Source organism: Podarcis muralis, chromosome 13, assembly GCF_964188315.1.
Source record: "Podarcis muralis chromosome 13, rPodMur119.hap1.1, whole genome shotgun sequence".
Classification (NCBI taxonomy): domain Eukaryota; kingdom Metazoa; phylum Chordata; class Lepidosauria; order Squamata; family Lacertidae; genus Podarcis; species Podarcis muralis.
In genome coordinates, this window is record NC_135667.1 from 17677067 (window position 1) to 17696506 (window position 19440).

The window sequence follows — 19440 nt, forward strand, 5'->3', positions numbered from 1 at the left end:
AAAGCATCCACGACAGAGTAACAATGTAACTTCATCTAACTTCCTTACAAAGAAATCAGGATGAATGCTCATTAAATAGCCAATGCCATCTAATCTCCTTGCAAAATTTTTTTTAAAAAAATTAAAAAATCAGGATAAATGCTCGATAAACGGGTTGTCTGGAAGCAGCCTAATTCAGTACAAGGCAGATTTCTTGGTCCCTAATAGATTCCAGTAGCATACAACACATAGGTGACAATACACAAGGATACAAAGTCAGCTAAAAGCAATCAAAACTACCGTATTTTTCGCTCTATAAGACGCACCAGACCACAAGACGCACCTAGTTTTTGGAGGAGGAAAAGAAGAAAAAAATTATTCTGAATCTCAGAAGCCAGAACAGCAAGAGGGATTGCTGCGCAGTGAAAGCAGCAATCCCTCTTGCTGTTCTGGCTTCTGGGATAGCTGCACAGCCTGCATTCGCTCCATAAGACGCACACACATTTCCCCTTACTTTTTAGGAGGGAAAAAGTGAGTCTTATAGAGCAAAAAATACGGTATTAACCCACATCACAATTAGAGCAGCAGCAAGAAACACAAGATTACAAAAGCTGCCATACTCTCAGTCAGTAAATGCTCTTGATGCTCCGCAAATGCCTGAGCAAATGGACAAGTCTTTACATGCTAAAAAAACCGACAGAAGCATCTCAATCAAAAATACTTTCACAAGCGGAGAGCCACCACCAAGAAGCCCCAAAGTGTAAATGTAATATGTGAGGTCTGAGTTGAAAAATAATCGCAGTTCCAATTGGCATCGCTAGGTGGTGCTTGTGATAATAGAGCTGTATAAGATACACCAAAGAAAGTAGAAGTGTGCTGTTTAGCTTGTTTTTTTAGTTGCTCCGTTAATAGTTTCTTTTTTATATAAATTTTAATTGCTTTACTGATGATTTGTTCATTATTGAATACAATTTGTGTTGTGATGTTCTATTATGTCATTGTTATTTATTGCTTACGAACCGCTTTGCGAGTCGTGTGAATGAAAAGCAGCACAGGAATATAGTAAATCGAATCAATCAGTTATTTGCTTCTCATCAGCCCCGAGTGCGGCTCACCCTCCTTCCTGCACAGCACATACAACAAGACACGTCTCCCAGCAAAGGGACACAGAGATGATCTTCCTCTACTAGTTTAATGCCCATGAAACATTGGCCAGCAGGAGCTGATTTACTTTGTATTGAACAACTTCTCATTTGTTCCTTTTCTGCCTTGCTCCTCTTCCATGAGGGAACTTAAGATGGCGTTTCCCAGACAGGCACTGACTAGCCCCAGAGACCCACTCAGCTTCGGCAGTTTTGTAGCACCTTGCCTTGAGCTCAAGGTGGTGCAGCTGGTTCTGCTCCCTATTTCATCCTCACAACAACTCTGCGAGGTATGTTAGGCCAAGAGACACCAACTGGCCCAAAGTCCCCCTTTGAGCTCCATGACTGAATGGGGATTTTTACATTCTGGTGTCCTGGGTCCTAACCCAACACTCCAACCAGCAAACGACATGAAAAAGCAATCACTGCCCCCCCCCCCCCGTTGCTCGCAAGCTAAATGGAAGCAGGAGGAGAAAGAAAGAAAGAAAGAAAGAAAGAAAGAAAGAAAGAAAGAAGGAAGGAAGGAAGGAAGGAAGGAAGGAAGGAAGGAAGGAAGGAAGGAAGGAAGGAAAGAAAGAAAGAAAGAAAGAAAGAAAGAAAGAAAGAAAGAAAGAAAGAAAGAAAGAAAGAAAGAAAGAAAACAAACCAGAGGCGAAATACTCTGAGCATGTGCAGAGTGCCTGGCAGGAAACACAACCTGCTTCCACTCTTTGGCTGGGGTGTGTGTGTCAGGGAGTGTGGTTTTCAAGCTGTGTTGTGCTGCTGCTGCTGCTGCTGCTGCTGCTGCTGGAGTGACTCCCCCTCTTTTGAAAGGAATGAATCACAGGTATTCCCCATTAGTCTCGACCAGTACAACTGCTGTTCTGTTCTTTTTTGCGTTCTTCAAATGCTCCACATAAAAGCCGCCCCTCTCCCTTTCCACTGCAAAGGGCGAAACGTCCCAAATTCGATTTTACGCCCCTCTCTGAAACTCTAAACATCCCCACTGACAACCGTTCTGTCTTCACACCTGCCATGGAGGGGCAGGGAAGGGGAAAAAACACTTAAAAGCTGAGTCTGGGGTGTGGGCGGATGTTGGCGGCTCTATCATTATGGTTGAAAAACTGGCACAGTAACTAAAGAGAGGGGAGGAACCAATTTATTATTTCTATTTCTATTATTATTATTATTATTATTATTATTATTATTATTAACAGCTCCTTCTCCTGCACCCTGCTCCTTCCAGTAGCAAAGGCTATTTTGACAAATTGGAAAAAAGGGGTTTTGAAAACATCTGGAACGTCAATAAATCATTTGTCAAACACAAAAGAAAAGCTGTTGTTTTAGGGAGGGGTGTGAGGATGCAGCGTTGCCAACTAACCCCCCAAGTTTCTGAAAAACAAGGGAACTCAAATTTCTGTGGGATGAGGGAACGGGAAGCATTAGGTACTATCTGATATCTGCTGAAGCCCAATTCACACAACTCAATTCACACAACCAAACGGGTGCAGCCTGTCTGGGCTCGATACAAATGCAAACAGCAACCAAAGGAGCATTTCTGGCATCTCCTGGAAACCACCCAGATAAAAGCTGATCTGCGCGCATATATTTTTGAAAGCCTTCCTTGTTTGGTTTTAACTCAAGAGGCCGGAGCACTGCGCCAGGGCAGTCATTCAAGCAACCGCTCCCAAGAATTTAGCCCCCAAAGCTGTTTTCAAAGGTAGTGTTCCAAACATGAAACTCTTTTGCAAAGGCTCAGTCTGGAGACACATGATGCAATAATAAGGATGAAAGGGACACTGAGCATGTACAGAGCGCTATTTGCACACCACTCTGTAACCATGAAAGTTCATGCAAGCCTGAAACAACAGGTAAGGGAGAGGGCACAACTTTTAGAAAGGCTCCAACTTTATAGTTCAACTTTCCTTCAAGGAGGCATATATACCGTATTTTTCGCTCTATAAGATGCACCAGACCACAAGATGCACCTAGTTTTGGAGGAGGAAAACAAGAAAAAAATATTCTGAATCTCAGAAGCCAGAATAGAAAGAGGGATCGCTACGCAATGAAAGCAGCAATCCCTCTTGCTCTTCTGGCTTCTGGGATAGCTGCACATCCTGCATTTGCTCCATAAGACGCACACACATTTCCCCTTACTTTTTAGGAGGGAAAAAGTGAGTCTTATAGAGCAAAAAATACAGTGTGTGTGTGTGTGTGTGTGTGTGTGTATGCGTGCACACTCCTCAATTTTATAATCACAGCAAGCCTGTGAGGTGGATTCATCTGCAACAGAGAGTGAGAGTGACTGACCTAAGGTCAACTTGTAATTTTCATGGCAGATCCTCGTTTGACACGAACCCCTATAATTTCTCTCTCTTAGAAAATAACTCATTTAAAAGATCTCCATCCCACCACCAGCAAGCAGATATCTATTTCTGTTAGTAGTGTTGATTCAAGGGACTTTGGCATTTGAAGCTGCTTTATCTCATGCTCCCTTACACTAGAGCTCTCTTTTTTCCTCCTTGGGAATGAATGAATTTCCTTTCAAGTTCTGGCTGTGAAAGAGATCTTAGTCCCTGCGTGGGGCACTTCTGCCCACAGACTGGGAGAAACAGGCCCTTCCCAAAGGGTTTGGGGGAAGATGTAAGAGACGGCTCAAACTCTATCACCGTGCAAGATAAAAATTACTTTTGCTGCTGCTGCTGCTCTTACCCCATATTTTCTTTTATGTGGGGAGAAGGGGAATTACAGTATCTATCTCCTTTCCCTAAGTCACACAACTTTAGCCACAATCCACATCTATCCAATAATTTCTTATGAAGTACTGCATTCTGAGGTGTTCCCCACACTAAACCAGGCAGAGGGCCTTCTCGGTAGTGGCACCTTCCCTGTGGAATGCCCACCCTTCAGATGTCAAGGAGATAAAGAATTACACGACTTTTAGAAGACATCTAAAGGCAGCCCTCTATCAGGAAGTTTTTAATGCTTGATGTTTTCAGATATGGTGTAAGCCTCCCAGAGTAGCGTGGTATAAATGATAAAAAATATTATTAAAATAATCAACCAGCTCCAGTTAGAACTGAGAAAAAAACACAACCTTGCTATGTTTTAAACGCTGCCAAAAAATTAATCGGGGCGTTTTTGGGACCCATCCTGCTTTAGAGATTGACACATCAACAGCACAGCCCTTAAAGCAAACTTAGATAAAGCTGGGGTGGGGGGTTATACTGAAATAAGAAATTCAATTCTCCTAGCCCTACGATGTGCAAGTTGGAGGGGCTGATCCGCCCCTCACATGTTTATTAGATTTTACACTTTGACACTTCTTTCGCATCCCAGAGGCCAGGTGGTTGGAGACATTGCCACCCCAGGAGGGGGTACGGGAAGCATAAATCATGGCTAAAAGCGGCTCCCCCCCCCAACTATCCACATGACTGCCACCCCCCTCCTCCACCCGTTCTTGTACACAGGCCTGGCTCTGTACTAATTCGTTACACACATGTTGCATCACCTTCTCCAAGCATGCAGGGTGTGATGGCTGGCGGCTTCAGCTCACAAATAGATCCAGGGTAGCAGAGGTGCCATTTAGAAAAGTCTGTGGGAAGGGAAGCACCCTCAAAACTTTCCCGGCCTTTTAAACTGCATGGGAAGGGCTGAGGGGGCATACCCAGGGCCGGATTTAGGTTTGATGAGGCCCTAAGCAACTGAAGGTAATGGGGCCCTTTATATGTCCAGCTGTCCTTTGTCAACAACAAATTGTCGCTGTTCTTTTGTGTTGAATATATGCTGTATGGTCATTTATGGACCTAATAGGTATCTAAAGCCATTTGCACATGTTGCCATGCAACCAGGCCATGCAGAATGTAGGCACCCTATATATAGAAATGAGTAAAGCAGTGATATTTTAGGGAGCAGGCTAGCAGGCGGGGTCCAATACTCAGTGGCGTAGCGTGGGGGGTGCAGTGGGGGCCGGCCGCACCGGGCGCAAAATCTGGGGTTAGGGCAAATCCACAGGTTAGGGGGCGCAAATCCACGGGTTAGGGGGCGCAAATTACTTGCCTTGCCCTGGGTGCTGACAGCCCACGCTACGCCACTGCCAATACTTACATCAAAGGAGCCAGCACAACACAAAACACTGTTGCTGTATGTGGGTTTTATTTTATCTGGTTTTTTTATCTTATATTTTTGGAAATGTACATCCAGCTTTTCCCCCTTTAATTTTTTGAGGGGTGCCCAAGAGAGTAGGGCCCTAAGCTATAGCTTGTTTAGCTTATATGTAAATCTGGATACCACATACCTTGCCTGCAGAAGGTCTCTGGAAGTTAAATCCTCTCCATCTCTAGCTAGGGCTGGGAAAGACCCCCTGTCTGATTTTGCCCTTGCTGCTATCATGGCGCCTTCCAATGTTCATTGACTACAGCTTCCAACACTCCTGACCATTGGCCATTTTGGCTGGGGCTGATGGGAGTTGTAGTTCTACATCTCTGAAGATGCACCAAATTTAGAGCAGTGTGGGTCGTTCACCCGCACAGGGCAGCAAGCTGAGGTGGCACAAAATTGAGAGGCTCCATAACTGAGAAGATCCATTTGGGGGAGCCAAATCTGGCCTCACCCAAGGCGCCATATTACTAAAGATTACCAAAGTCCACCCCTGCACACCGGCTGCCCCAAACCAAGCTAAATGCACCAGCAGTCTGACTCCATATGAGGCAGCTTTCAAGCCTGCGGATGCCTCCCTCTTTGGCGACATAAGCAATGGCAACTCATACTTTGAACACTTGAAACAGGGGAAGTGATTTTTCAAAAGTCACCACAATAATCACATCCATATATTTTAAAGCACTTGGCTGCCCTCAAAGAATCCTGGGAACTGTAGATTACCCTTCACAGAGCTATAATTCCCAGCACCCTTAACAAACCACAGCATTCAGGATTTTTCTTTGGGGGGGGAGAGACATGTATGGTGTGGAAGTTGTTTTAACATAATTCTTTTCTCCCCAGGTTAATCTTCAGGGTACCCAAGTACTCTGATGAAATTTGCTATGAAACCTCCTGTCTCCCCACCCTGATACCTTGCCTCCCGCTAAACCCGAAGTGGGGAGAAAGAACCTTTAAAGCTGCTGCTATGATATAGAAATAACCTGGCATGCCTCCTTCGGAGAGAAGAATTTCAATGTATTTCCTGGGCAATCTCCTTGTAGATTTCTATTCAGCGGTACTGAAAACCTCACAGTGGGCATTGGTGTGTTTTTTTTGGTGCAACTCTATTAAAGCCAATCTATTCATCACCACCACCTTTACAATAGCACTCTATGTTGCATATTTGTAATGCAAAGAAACACAGCTTCTGCAAGTTCCCTGTGAAGCACTTTTCAGATTTTGTGCTCAGATTCCTATTATCATTCTAAAGAACTTTCTTTAACCTCTGTTGGGTCAATCAGCCTGAAAGCATCTATGTGAGCTAGGAGATTGCTATTTCCACAGGGCAACTGGGGTTGCTTCCATGTGCTGCTGAGGTCCTCTAGCACTGCTAAGGCCCTGCATTTCTGCAATTATCTGGAAGTGGAAGCCGAACAGAAGTTCCACACATAATATATATTATCCAGAAATGGCCTTCCCCATGACCAAGATCCTCCGATAATGTTCCCATTCAGCAAAGGTCCTTGGAATTGTTAATTAAAAGTTTCCTTCTTGTAGGTCCAGACTATTTTATTGTTTCCTGATGACGCAATGGCTCCTTCCAGGCTACCAAAATTTTCATGGAGGCTTCATTCACATACCACCTAATTCAAGTTAGGCAGTTAAAGTTGATTGGGAGTTGTCGTGCAAACAATTCTGCTTCCCCCTAAACCGGGTTTTTGGCAATAAATAAAGCGATGAGGAAATTTTACCACGAACTGTTGGGTAACAATTACTTGATGCAATGAAATACAACTTTCCCACAAACAAATAAGAACAACTGCACAATAAATAACTGATGCCATCTATCCCACCCCCAATATTTTGTGTAAATAATCAGGAAGGAATGCACAATAAACAGGTTGTCTGGAAACGACTATTATGAGCGACCAGATTATATCTGCAAATAGGAACTGTCTAATTAAAGGTGAAGGCATTTTTAATAACTTCAATGTTAGGGGAGGGGTGAGATGTTGATGTATTCATTTGTCATGCATGCCTTTGCAAAAACCAATCAAATATGTTACTTTTTTAAAAAATAAAAATAAATTCAATGACACTTGCTTTGTTCTGACAAGACAGGGCTGGTTGTGGAATTGCCACGTTGAGCAAACATAGGAGGACAACACAGAAAACTCCAGAATTCATTTGGGCTGATGATGACCTTGCCTGGATGCTGTGTGAAAAAGTAGTCAGCACGGAATCGCAGTTTTGGAGAACAAGGCAGCTGGAGACTGAGAGCCACTTGCTCAAAGCCATCTAGTAAGTCTCTGGAGGTCAAGCCCAACACACTGTCCATCAAATGACACCAGCTCTCAGTAACCATTCACAGCCCCTTGCCTTGATTGGATGTTTTTCCAGTGGGGAGATATGGAGAATCCCCAGTTTTGGCCACCCTCCCTTGCTCTTTCTGAGGCTTCCATGCTACCAGTTCATCCCGCCCCTCCCAGAAGAGCAAAATAAAAGCGTTTGTGGTTTTTCCAGGATTAGGTGGATACATTATTTTGTCATGTGTCTTTACTTAAACAAACGTCAAGCAGCAGGGCTTCCTGTTGGCCCAAAGTCCAGCCTCTTCCCCTCTCCTGCTTTCTCCCAAGGCTTCGGCTCTCGTGTGACATCCTTTTCCATGATGTCAGCATTTTTGGCGTGAACTCCCCTCGTTTGAGGATATATGGTTCTTGGCTCCCAACGGCGTATCTCCGTTTCATCTCCTTTTGCTGCTACGCCAAATTGAACCCAGGAGGGGCCAAGTGTTGCAGGAAACAAGCCCCCGCTCTCGACAGGGTCAAGTAATACCTCAATGGGGAGAATGGCAATTTTCCAGCCATTGGATATCCAGCCCCTAACCTGGAACTAACTGACCACAGGCTGGGCCGCCCGCCCCCCCATATTAAAAGCCTCACCTCTCCGCCCCCCCCTCCCCAGTTCTCCACCATGCTGGTATAAATACTTTCATTGCCTTCTAGTCAATTTAGGAGCTACCGTGCAGCGGTCTTCCCTCCACCCACCAGATTTGGGAATCTAGGGTGCTTCCAAGACTGTCACTATTTTCAGGCAGGAATCACACGATACGACACGATACGATACGATAATCTTTATTGTCATTGTCCCATACAGAACAACGAAATTGAAAAAATCTACATCAGACATTCAAAAACCAACAAGCCTGCTATCCCAGCCTGGTTGGCCCCCTAAAAACTCTGATACCCCATAATTAAATACAATATACTCCCATAGAGACTACCTTATACTGCTTTTAAAACCCAAAATCACATTTGGATAGAAACTGTTTCTCAGGCGGCTAGTCCTAGTCTTTATAACCCTGTACCTTATTCCAGAAGACAGACACACACAGGTCGTGCGGTTTAAGTTGCCTTGGTCTCTTGGGCAACAAACCTGCTCCCCCCCCCCCCCCGAAACAGATCAGTTGTGATAAGTGATGGAGAGATGCGGAAGAACAATTGCTTGACGCAATGTCTGCTAACCTCTCTGCAAATAAATCATAAAGAATGCTTAATAAAACAGTCGGTGCAAAACAAATCGGGCTGCACACTCAGGTCATCCTAAAGCAGCCCCACTCTGGCCTTGGTCACAGCCACCCTTCATAGGCCCACTTATTCTGTGGAACTTGCTCTGTTACAGGTGTATTCATTCAGCATTTGTAAGAAGTTGGTCTTTCAGTGTGGAGGCACCCACCCTGAGGATCTCCCTGCTTGCTGATACCAGGCAGACACCTTCACTGAACTCTTTTCAGCACCGGCTAAAAACATTGTTGTTTAGGCAGGCCTGTATAATGTTTGTACAGTTGTACCTTGGAAGTCGAACGGATTCTGTTCTGGAAGCCCATTCGACTTGCAAAGCATTTGGAAACCAAAGAGTGGCTTCCGATTGGCTGCAGAAGCCCCGTCGGACATTCGGCTTCCAAAAGAATGTTCAAAAACTGGAACACTCACTTTTGGGTTTTGATTGTTCAGGAGCTGACTTGTTTGGGATCCAAGGCATGACTGTAGGTGTATATGCACTATACAGTGGTACCTCTGGATATGAACGGGATCCGTTCCGGAGCCCACTTCTGCGCATGCGCGTGACATCATTTTGACCGTCTGCGCATGTGCAAGCAGTGAAACCCGGAAGTAACGCGTTCCGTTACTTCCAGGTTGCCACGGAGTGTAACCCGAAAGTGCTCAACCTGAAGCAGCTTTTAACCAATAATGTGATTATTTTATACTTTTCGTAAACCGCCTTGAGGTTTTATTACAACCAAGCGGCATGTAAATCTTTTGAAATCGTTAAAAGTAAAATAAATGTAAAGCACCTTTAAAGCATACGCCTTTCCTTCAAAGAATCCTGGCGATTGTAGTTTGTTGAGGGTACTTGAAATAGCAGTTCTGTAAGCTACAGCTCCCAGAATTCTTTGGGAGGGTGTTTTAAATGTATGGCGTGGATACTTGCCAGAATCATAGTTGGAAGGTTCATTGGAGGCCATCAAATTGAAACGACTCCCCCCCCCCCCCAACTGCTCAGAGCAGGATCTGCAATGCAGGATACAGTTGCAGCATTCCTGTATCCACCCCGCCCTGAGTCAAAATAGCTTGTTTCTTTAACAAAATAACCAGTTCCAGTCCTGAGATTTTTATTTTTCATTTTAAAAACCTAATAGTTTGGTAAATTACTTGATTCTTGCAACCCTGGAGAGGTGGGGAATGTGATAAAATGGCACAAGTAGGAATGGGAGAGAAATTCGATTCAGTTTGCATTTATAGGTAAACCTACCTAATTCTCACTTTCCAAACCAGATTGAGAACTGAAAGACAGCCATTCTTTCAAATTCACCCGTTTCTGAATGTTTCAGTGGGGTTCTCCAGCCAAGTAACATGGACAGAAATGCATATACAGTGGTACCTCGGGTTACATACGCTTCAGGTTACATACGCTTCAGGTTACAGACTCTGCTAACCCAGAAATAGTGCTTCAGGTTAAGAACTTTGCTTCAGGATGAGAACAGAAATCGCGTGGCGGCAGTGGGAGGCCCCATTAGCTAAAGTGGCACTTCAGGTTAAGAACAGTTTCAGGTTAAGTACGGACCTCCGGAACGAATTAAGTACTTAACCCGAGGTACCACTGTACAGTCATACCTTGGAAGTCGAACGGAATCCATTCCGGAAGTCCATTTGACTTCCAAAACGTTCGGCAACCAAAGTGCGGCTTCTGATTGGCTGCGGGAAGCTCCTGCAGCCAATCGAAAGCTGCAGAAGCTCCATCGGACGTTCGGCTTCCAAAAATAGTTCGCAAACCGGAACAGTCACTTCTGGGTTTGCGGCGTTAGGGAGCCAAAATGTACGAGAACTGAGCTGTTCAAAAACCAAAGTATGACTATATTAGGGGAAGTTGCTTTGGAAAATGTGTACAATAGGCAAAACTGCATACAAACATGTGTATGCCAGGAGAAATTTGCACTTGGGTGCTGATGAATTTTCTTGAGGGATTTGTAAAAAATTAAAGATGGGGGAAATGAGGAACCGGGAGAACCCAAAACTGACAGATTCTATGCCCCTATCTTAGTTATGCTAGTAGGAGTAGCCAGATGTTTGATTCATTTACAGATTATTTGCCCTGTTCTAATTAGAACCACCACCGGCCTCAGACTGGAACAAGTAACTCCCTTAGACACTGATTAAATGATCAATTTAATCAGAGTCTCTTCCAAGCACGTCTGATTCTTTAAACAGTGTGGACCGCAGACAAGAGTCTGCAGCTATCCCACAGAGTTTCTGAATTACAACATGCTTTAGATTGGAATATCTGCACTTTACTTGACTTTCCTGGATTACAAAACGTTTCTCCGTCATTCCCAGAGCATGAGTCTCCCTGCACAGTGCATCTCTCAATAAAGGCTTGCATTTGCATTATATTCAGATCATATTGCAGCTGCTACTCTAAATGGACAAACTATTTTATTAAAAAGAGGATTGCGGCTAGTCCAGTGTGAGCCTCCCCAAAAACATTAAAATTGTTTTCTGGAAGAGTTCAGTCTGTTGCAGTAAAAACAACAAAGAGCCTTGTGGTGAACAGATTTATTATGGCAAAAGTTTTCATGAACCAGAATCCACTTCCTCAGATAACGCTGAAATATAATCCTCAACACTTCAGACGTTAGCATAAAGGCACAGTTAGATGATCTTGTGTCAAAGCAAGGGTCACCCCACGCTTCCCCTATTACTTTCCTCATTGCAAAAAGTCTGAACTTTGGGGAAAATAGAAGCATTCTAAATCAAGTGTCTCCTGCCAGAAATGAGGGAATGTTTGTTTGTTTGATGTATTTATATTCCACATTTCCCCCAAGTTGGGATTCACTTCTACACGTGTAAACTCCCTTTCGGACTAAACATGTTATAACCATGGGAATTCAGTGAATGCCTGGGGCTGGAACGGGACTCCTTACTGGCGTAATTAAAAATGGAAAGCGTAATGCTGGTGGTCAACAAAAAAGGTTTAAAGACTGTTTCAAGGCAAATCTAAAAAAATGTAGTATAAACACAGACAACTGGGAAACACTGGCCTGCGAGCGCTCCAGCTGGAGAACAGCCTTTACCAAAGATGTCATGGACTTTGAAGACGCTCAAACTCAGGTCGAAAGGGAGAAACGTGTGAAGAAGAAGGCACATTTGGCAAACCCTCATCATGGTCAACTCCCATCCGGAAACCTATGTCCCCACTTTGGAAGGACGTGTGGATCCAGAAGTGGCCTCCACTGTCACTTACGGACTCACTGTTAAGACTGTGTTCATGGAAGACAATCTTACTCGGCCACAAGTGGTCGCCAAAGAAGAAGAAGAAATTGTATCACGAGCAGAGAAGCACCAGGGCAGCTATAATTTTAGGTTAATTCATCCAAGGCAAAAAAGAGAGATTTGGGGGGGGGGGCATCTATTCTCATTCTGTTCTTTTTATCTTTGAACCTTTGACTCAGCAGATTTGTGGAAAACCACAGCTTGGCTTGAGAACATGTTCAAGATTTAGAAATGCCAACTGGCAGACGTTGTGGCAGATGTATTTCAGGAAAGGGACAGTGTGAAAACCTTTGATGTGCGTAACATCTCAAAAATAAATCACTGTGTCCTTTTCTTGCTGTTTGGGGTCCAGGTTGAAGAGACGGGGGAGAGGCAATTTTTTTCTTTTTACTAACCAAGAAATGAAGATGTTACTCTGACAATAATGATTTCAAAGGTAACCTAGGCTGCAATATAATGCCCATCTACTTGAGAGTAAGCCCTATTGAACGCATAAGAATGTACATCTATCTGTACAGTGGTACCTCGGGTTAAGTACTTAATTCGTTCTGGAGGTCCGTACTTAACCTGAAACTGTTCTTAACCTGAAGCACCACTTTATCTAATGGGGCCTCCTGCTGCTGCTGCGCCGCCGGAACACAATTTCTGTTCTCATCCTGAAGCAAAGTTCTTAACCTGAAGCACTATTTCTGGGTTAGCGGAGTCTGTAACCTGAAGCGTATGTAACCTGAAGCGTATGTAACCCGAGGTACCACTGTATAGGGTTGCACTGTAAAAATATGGATTCCGTATTAGAGCCAGAGGAAGTGATAATGAAGTCTCATATGGTGAACTGAAGACTAGGAAAACGAGCTCAGAGAAACTGAAAATGACAGATTCCGCCCTCATCACAACATAACTAACTTCACGGGGCACAAAAGAATTATTCTTCCAGTAAAGCATAAGTAAGATTTTTCCGTTAATCAATTTCCAACTGAAAAGCAAGAGGTCTGAAAATGGGGGCAGAAGCATTGCTAAAACGACACATTAAAAAACCCACCAAGGGCTCACCTTTTGCAGCACTTTCTAGGCAGAGATCCATGCCTTAAAGTGCCATGTCTGAGCACCTTTTTTGCCTCAGAGTTTTGCCGGCGAATTCCTGCTCTTTGACGTTCAATAGGAACAAACATCAGTTTGCGTTTTCAGTGGGAAAGAACAGGTTTTCAAGGGGAAAGCCAGGGCAAAAAGAAAACTGCTCGGCCCTTTAAAGCATAAACCTGTGCCAAGAAACGCAGCACAAAACGAAGTCTGTATGAGCCCTAAAGGTAAACAGAACACACTGCACCATTTAAAAAACATAAAAACGCTGTACTCCAACTATGTTTGTTTCCCCCCCTAAAAAGACGGCTCCACTACTGTTCGTCTTTAAATGTGAACTGAGTTGGATTTCTCCCTCTGCTCTGAGTAAAACTTTGTTGGAAGAAACACACAATGTTGTGTAGATGGGAGGCTGCACAAAAATTGCATGTATAAGCAGCCCCAATCCCACACCAGTGGACACCCACCTTCTTCTTCCAGACTATCTTTATTTTGGGGTAGAGACTTCAGTCGCGTAACTGGCAAATTCAGGATGTGCAATCCAAGCTGATTCATGCTGCTTGTTGGGGGAAAAGAATAAACACTTCTCCAAAAGACTGGACTTTTGGATGGGAAAAATGAACTGGAAGGTGTGGGATGACACTTGCTTTAATGCAAAGGCTGTTGAGCTGCCTGCCAAGCAGATAAGAGTGGGTGCTCATTAAATAGCCAACGCCGTCTAATTTCCCTGCAAACACATCAGGACAAACGCTCTACAAAACAGGTAATCTGGAAGCACCCTAACTCTCTGCTCTAGTAAGAGCGTGTAGGATTGCAGCCGCCTTAGACTCCTTCAGTGCAGCAAGATACAGAACCTCTCTCTCCACTGAACAATAAATATTGTGATTGAGAGAGTTCTGTATTGTTGTTATAATGCAATTATTTTCAGTGTTACATTTCCGCGGTAATAGAAATGATTGATGATCGAAAGATCCCGGTAGCACAGAGAACAATCGGAATGTTTCAAATGGGTTTTCCCCCCCACCCCCTCTTCCCAGACTCTCTGGCTACGTTTCGGGTTTTGTAGCTCTTCAATCTCTGCCTTTGGCTGGCAATCTCTGCTGCTATTGCATGCTGATTTGTTCCTCTAAATAATGGAAGGCCCGTTCTAGTGAAGTGTTGCACCTGTGACTAATTCTGAGAAAGTGCCTGTACGTAAGTACTGTCAAGGCCTTGGACCACGTTCAAGGAGAGCACCTCATTTCCCAAGGGTTTGCCAGTTGTATAAAATACTTCTATGTCTTATACAAATTTCTAGTTGTATAAAATATTATTGGCAGTAATATTTCAAAATTCACTAACTGAGCAACGGGTCAAATTATTAGTGATTATAATGTTAATATAGGCCAGTATTCAATCAGGTTTCACTGAAGGGAGACCCACTGAAATGGATGGACCTAACTTGGCCATGTTTATTAATTTCAGTGAGTCTACTCTGAGCGATACTTAGTTGAATGCCATCCAAAATTGGCAACAATTGTTAAAAACGAAGAGACAGCAGTGGCAAATGTTTTCTCTTCCTTCTGTCCTGGGATTGAGTTCCAACTTTTATCCTGAAACCAGAGAGCCAGAACCCATCAAAAGCGGAGCCCTCTGCTGAAATCCTATGCACAATTAACTTGGGAGCAAGCCCAGCTGAATATGGTGGGACATACATCTGAGTAAGCTTGCATACACTTGCCCTGTAAATCTCCCTTCTCTCTGAAATCCATCAGTCTTTTAAAAAAAATTCACTTTGTCTGGACTGTGCCCAGAATTTGTGAGTTTTCATCAGTGGTTTGCTTTGGATAATCTTTAAAGTATAATAATGTGTTTTTGTAGGGCAGGATAACATTTGTGGTCCCTCCACCTTACAAATTTTTAGAAAGATTCATGAGGTTGAGCATGCTATAAAATATACAAAGCAGGATCAGAAATATACTCTGGAAGATTAGTCATTTAGTTAAAAAACAGCAACCCTTCTTCCCAATCTGAAATGTATGGGTTTTAAATCCATGACAGATTATCCACTTGCTAAGCCTTTTAGGGGGAAGGGTTTTAAAAGAAAAACATACAAAATAAATCTTGAATCTACTGCCTACTGCTTTGCAATGCTGAGAAACTGAGAAAACACAGTTCCTTTTATTGTCGGGTGGTTAGGTAAAACTTGGCAGGAGACAGGAATAGCTGAAGACGGCAATCTGAAATATACCTTCTGAGAAACAAATCTCATGGAAATTCATGTGACATTTACAGGTAAATATGTTTAGAGCTGGGGTGGAAATAACAACCTTTCCTGAATATGTATGTAAATAAGGAAGTCAGGCAGCAGACCAATATGTCTGAAGGCTTTATTTCCTTTTTATTAACTTTTGTAGGGAGGAGAAAACCCAAGCAACTAATGTGAAAAACACAAACCCTCACCACTGCTTTTTCGGCACTTAAGAACATGATTTTGGTATCAACTGCACCCCTTAGTGTCTAAAAGGCAAACAGAAATAAACACTGAAAATCGATTGCCATCCTCACACCTCGACTTTAAGTGTGATAAGACCCACAAACAAGCAGACACAATGATTGACGATACAAGTTTCCCGTACTGTGGAGCAACAGATTTTCCATTGTTTATCTTCTACATACGCTGAATGGAATACATACAGTACAGTATAGAAGTTTACATTTCTTGGGGCCCAAAGAACATACGTATATAATTCCACCTGCCACACATTTACCAGGACCGTCTCTGTTCTCTCATACTTGTCCTTGGTCCTCGCAGCTTGAGGAGGATGGGGTTTATTCAGTCAATTCCCCTTTGTAATCCGTTCTGCTTAGAGCATTATTTTCTCCTGCTGTACCAGTTTAAGAGGCATAATTATTACCCTGGGATTGCTAAGCAGGCAAGAACATGCTGTTCCCATCCATAGGCCAAAAGAGCCACCAGCTACCATTCAAGCAAGAACAGCAGTAAGGGAAAAGGAGCATGGCTAGATTTGGGTCTAAATGCTCCTAGTGCAGCACTTTCTTTGGCCTTGGTTAAATTGGTCTCTCTCTCCCTTCTACCTTTCCCCTCCTCTCCGCTCGTCGTGTGACTGCCTTGTCTTTATAGTTCCTAAGTCGGATGGCAGGACCAGGCTCTCACTTCCCCCTTTTCTTTTCAAATGATGTAGGCTGCTTCGGGAGATGACAATTGCCTGACAAGCAGGTTAAAAGAAAAATACAGTAAATGAATTAAACTGCCTGCTTTCTCATTGTGTCTAGTGGTTGGAGGGAATGCGCTGAATTTGTACCTAATACTCCAGCAGTTCCTTCAAATACCCTCTCTAAGAACTTTGCCTGCATTTGCTAAACCTTGAAACACTGCAGATAATGGTAGCGCCGGGAAGGGAAGCTATATTTACGATCCAAAGAAAAAGAATACAAATCTCACATGAGCAGGACATGAGCATTTCTAAGCTGTAGGAAAATGTATGATCTGAAGGTTTCCTAAACAGTTTACTAGGGAATACTGGCTGCCAGGCACCATGGAAATATTATCATTTTGCCTTTCATTTTCAGCTCCACTAGGCTATTCCAGCTAATATAATAAAAGTATATATATTTAATATTGGATAGGAATGTTGAAGTAAATCTTCAAGTTCACCCCAAGAGCCCCTGAATTGTGTATACTGTACATCTCCTTAACTCTTGTTTCATGATATTATTATTATTAGCAACAGAAAGGTCATTTCTAGAATTGTTCCTAGAATTGGAAGAATTTCTTAACTGCGGCATTTAGGCTGAAATCTTGTAAATGCTTGCTTGGGAATAAGTGCCACTGAACTTGGTAGGACTTACTCTAAGCATATATATATACAGTATAGGATTGCATTGGTAGTCTATCTGCCCTCTGTACCATTAAAAAAAACCCAAGCCCACCTGATATCATACACACTATGTAAGTTGCTGCTTACAAAAGTGGAGTAGGAAATTTTACCCAAAATCGAATTGTACAAGTTATGAAGAAGAACCATTTCACAGCAATTCAGTATCTGGTCAGCAAAGCAGTAATGTGGTGGTGTTTTAAACCCATTTTAATTTAAATGAGGTGAAACTTTACAGTTTTAAAACGTATTTTTTCCTCAGTACATTTTCAACAAACACCATGTTAGTGAGGATCCAGTGTCAGCAACAAGAAAACTTGCCTGCTCCAAGTTTGAATATGTTATGGCTGTGTAATGGATTTTCACCAAATTGTTAATGTAATCAAACTGAGTACAGATAGGTTAGAGGAGATTCTCCTCCTCACTCTCAAAACCCGCAATGATTTCAAAACAAATTCTCTCCAAAAGCGCACGAAATGTATAGCGGAAGCTACTGCATATAAGTTGCAACCCCTGCATAACATGTAACGACAAATATTTGTGTGTGTATTGAAGCAATATAGAATCCATTACACCGAAATTGGCTAGCTAACATCAACATAAAGCTGCCATAGCCAGAGCAATAGCTCACGCTAGCAGAGCCCAGCTCCTGTTCATTTTGTGAGCTGCGGTGAATGTAATAAACTAACAAAACATTAAACGGAAGGTCATAATAATTTCAACATGTCACTTGGGACAACTCAAGATTTCCTCGGGATTTCAGGAAGATGGAGGGACAAGAGATGGAACATTTGCAAGTTTTGAGATTCAAACACTTGGGGGAACTCCCCCCACACACACACAAAAAAAATACATTTCAGGAAACCTTAAAAAGCTCTCCTGGTTCTCCACAAAACTGTCCCTGAGCCCAAGCATATAAACAACTAATGAGCCGCTAGCTACAACACCAGTCACATCTCCCGGCATCTATTACACATTTTATTACCAAAGGTCTGCTGTAACTATGGATATATTTAGCGATTTAAGCTCCGGCACATTAGCTGTCTCGATCGCTTGGCTAATCTCTGACTAATTTTCCTTGCCTGCGTCAGCTGAGATATTACGGCTTCATTTGGATAATGCTGCAATATAAACACTGCAGGCTTCTGGTGCCACACATCTCGATCTCCAATAACCGTGTCCGCATTCTGTTGCATTTGCTAGCTGGGGTATTATCTACCTCCCATTATTCCAGAAAACATCGGTAAGGCCGATATAATGCAGATAACATATCCACGCGAATGCTGCAGACTTTGCTGCCTTAAATATTTCTCTGATCGCATTTTTCGGGTTTGGCTGCGCATGCTGCTTGCGCTAGGATTTATCATGCATTAGGGAAAAGAATGCGGGGGGGGGGAACCCCTCAATGTGATACAATAACATAGTGACACAATACAGCGATGATAGCAAACCAACCTTTTTACCCCCCCGATTGCTTGTGTCTGGAGACCGCGTCCACCACTCTTCTCCACCGAGGTTCCTGGAATCTGATATCAGCTGGGCTGGAGTTTCTTAAAAATGAAACCTTCTTTGCTGGGAGTTTATGAGGAAGTTTGGCGAGTTTTACAAGCCCTTGGGTAAATGGCAGACGGTCGCCCCATGGAGTCAGATCGGATCCACTGATGGGGAAGGGGAAATAGAGCCTCCAATGATCTGTTGAAGCATTAATGAGCTATGCAAGCCTGGATGTTCAGGTTTCTCACCCAGGCCTCGAACCATGAGCCACTGGTGGTGAAAGAGCTTTCCAGAACTCTGGGGCTTTGATCTGTGGTTGCAACATTCCCTGATGGAACTGGACTGAGCGAGTGGGCTTCTGACAGTGATAAACAGTGTGTCAAGGAGGGGGGGGGCAGAAAACGCCCCGAGAAGACAGATCCCCAAACACATGCGGACAGGTGGGCAGATGGCATAGGAGAGAGCGAGAGAGAATGAGAAAGGGGAGCACAAGGCAAATGGATCCATGCATTGCCACGAACCGTGAAATAAACCCAGGTTGGAGGCATGTGAAAAAGTTGAGAGACAAAGAGAGTTATGCTCTCTTTCTCAGACAAACACATGACGGGATATGCACTGGTTGGAAATGAAGCCGCGTGGACACCCCAAACCTTTGGCAGGCACAAACAGTATCGAAAGAAGGATCGTATACGACCATCACAATAGATCATGAGCGTAAACATCACAAATGTGTAATTAAAAAGGTCATCTGGGAGGGGCCTGGTGGCTATGAGATGATGGCTATGGGAAGGGGGCATGGTGTAGCAACTCCTCCAGCTTTTGCTGGAAAATGTGACTTTCCGCTCCCATCCCGCAGGTCAGGAAAGAGGAATTGCATAAAATGGGGGTTGCGGGGAGGAAGAGAGGTGGCAATACTGTGCC

General features: G+C 43.5%; 1 protein-coding gene across 3 annotated transcripts in view; it reads right to left on the reverse strand.

Moving 5' to 3' along the window:
* Nucleotides 1-19440, reverse strand: part of LOC114581563 (netrin-1) — a 38407-nt gene that overhangs the window by 15965 nt on the left and 3002 nt on the right. The window contains exon 1 of one of the 3 annotated variants that reach the window (XM_077917048.1): nt 18481-19138. The exons of 1 other annotated variant lie outside the window; for it this stretch is intronic. The gene's annotated coding sequence lies outside the window, so the exon portion shown is untranslated. Of the gene's footprint in view, nt 1-18480; nt 19139-19440 lie in introns of those variants that run through there. One more of the 3 variants, XM_028701823.2, reaches the window with a different exon arrangement.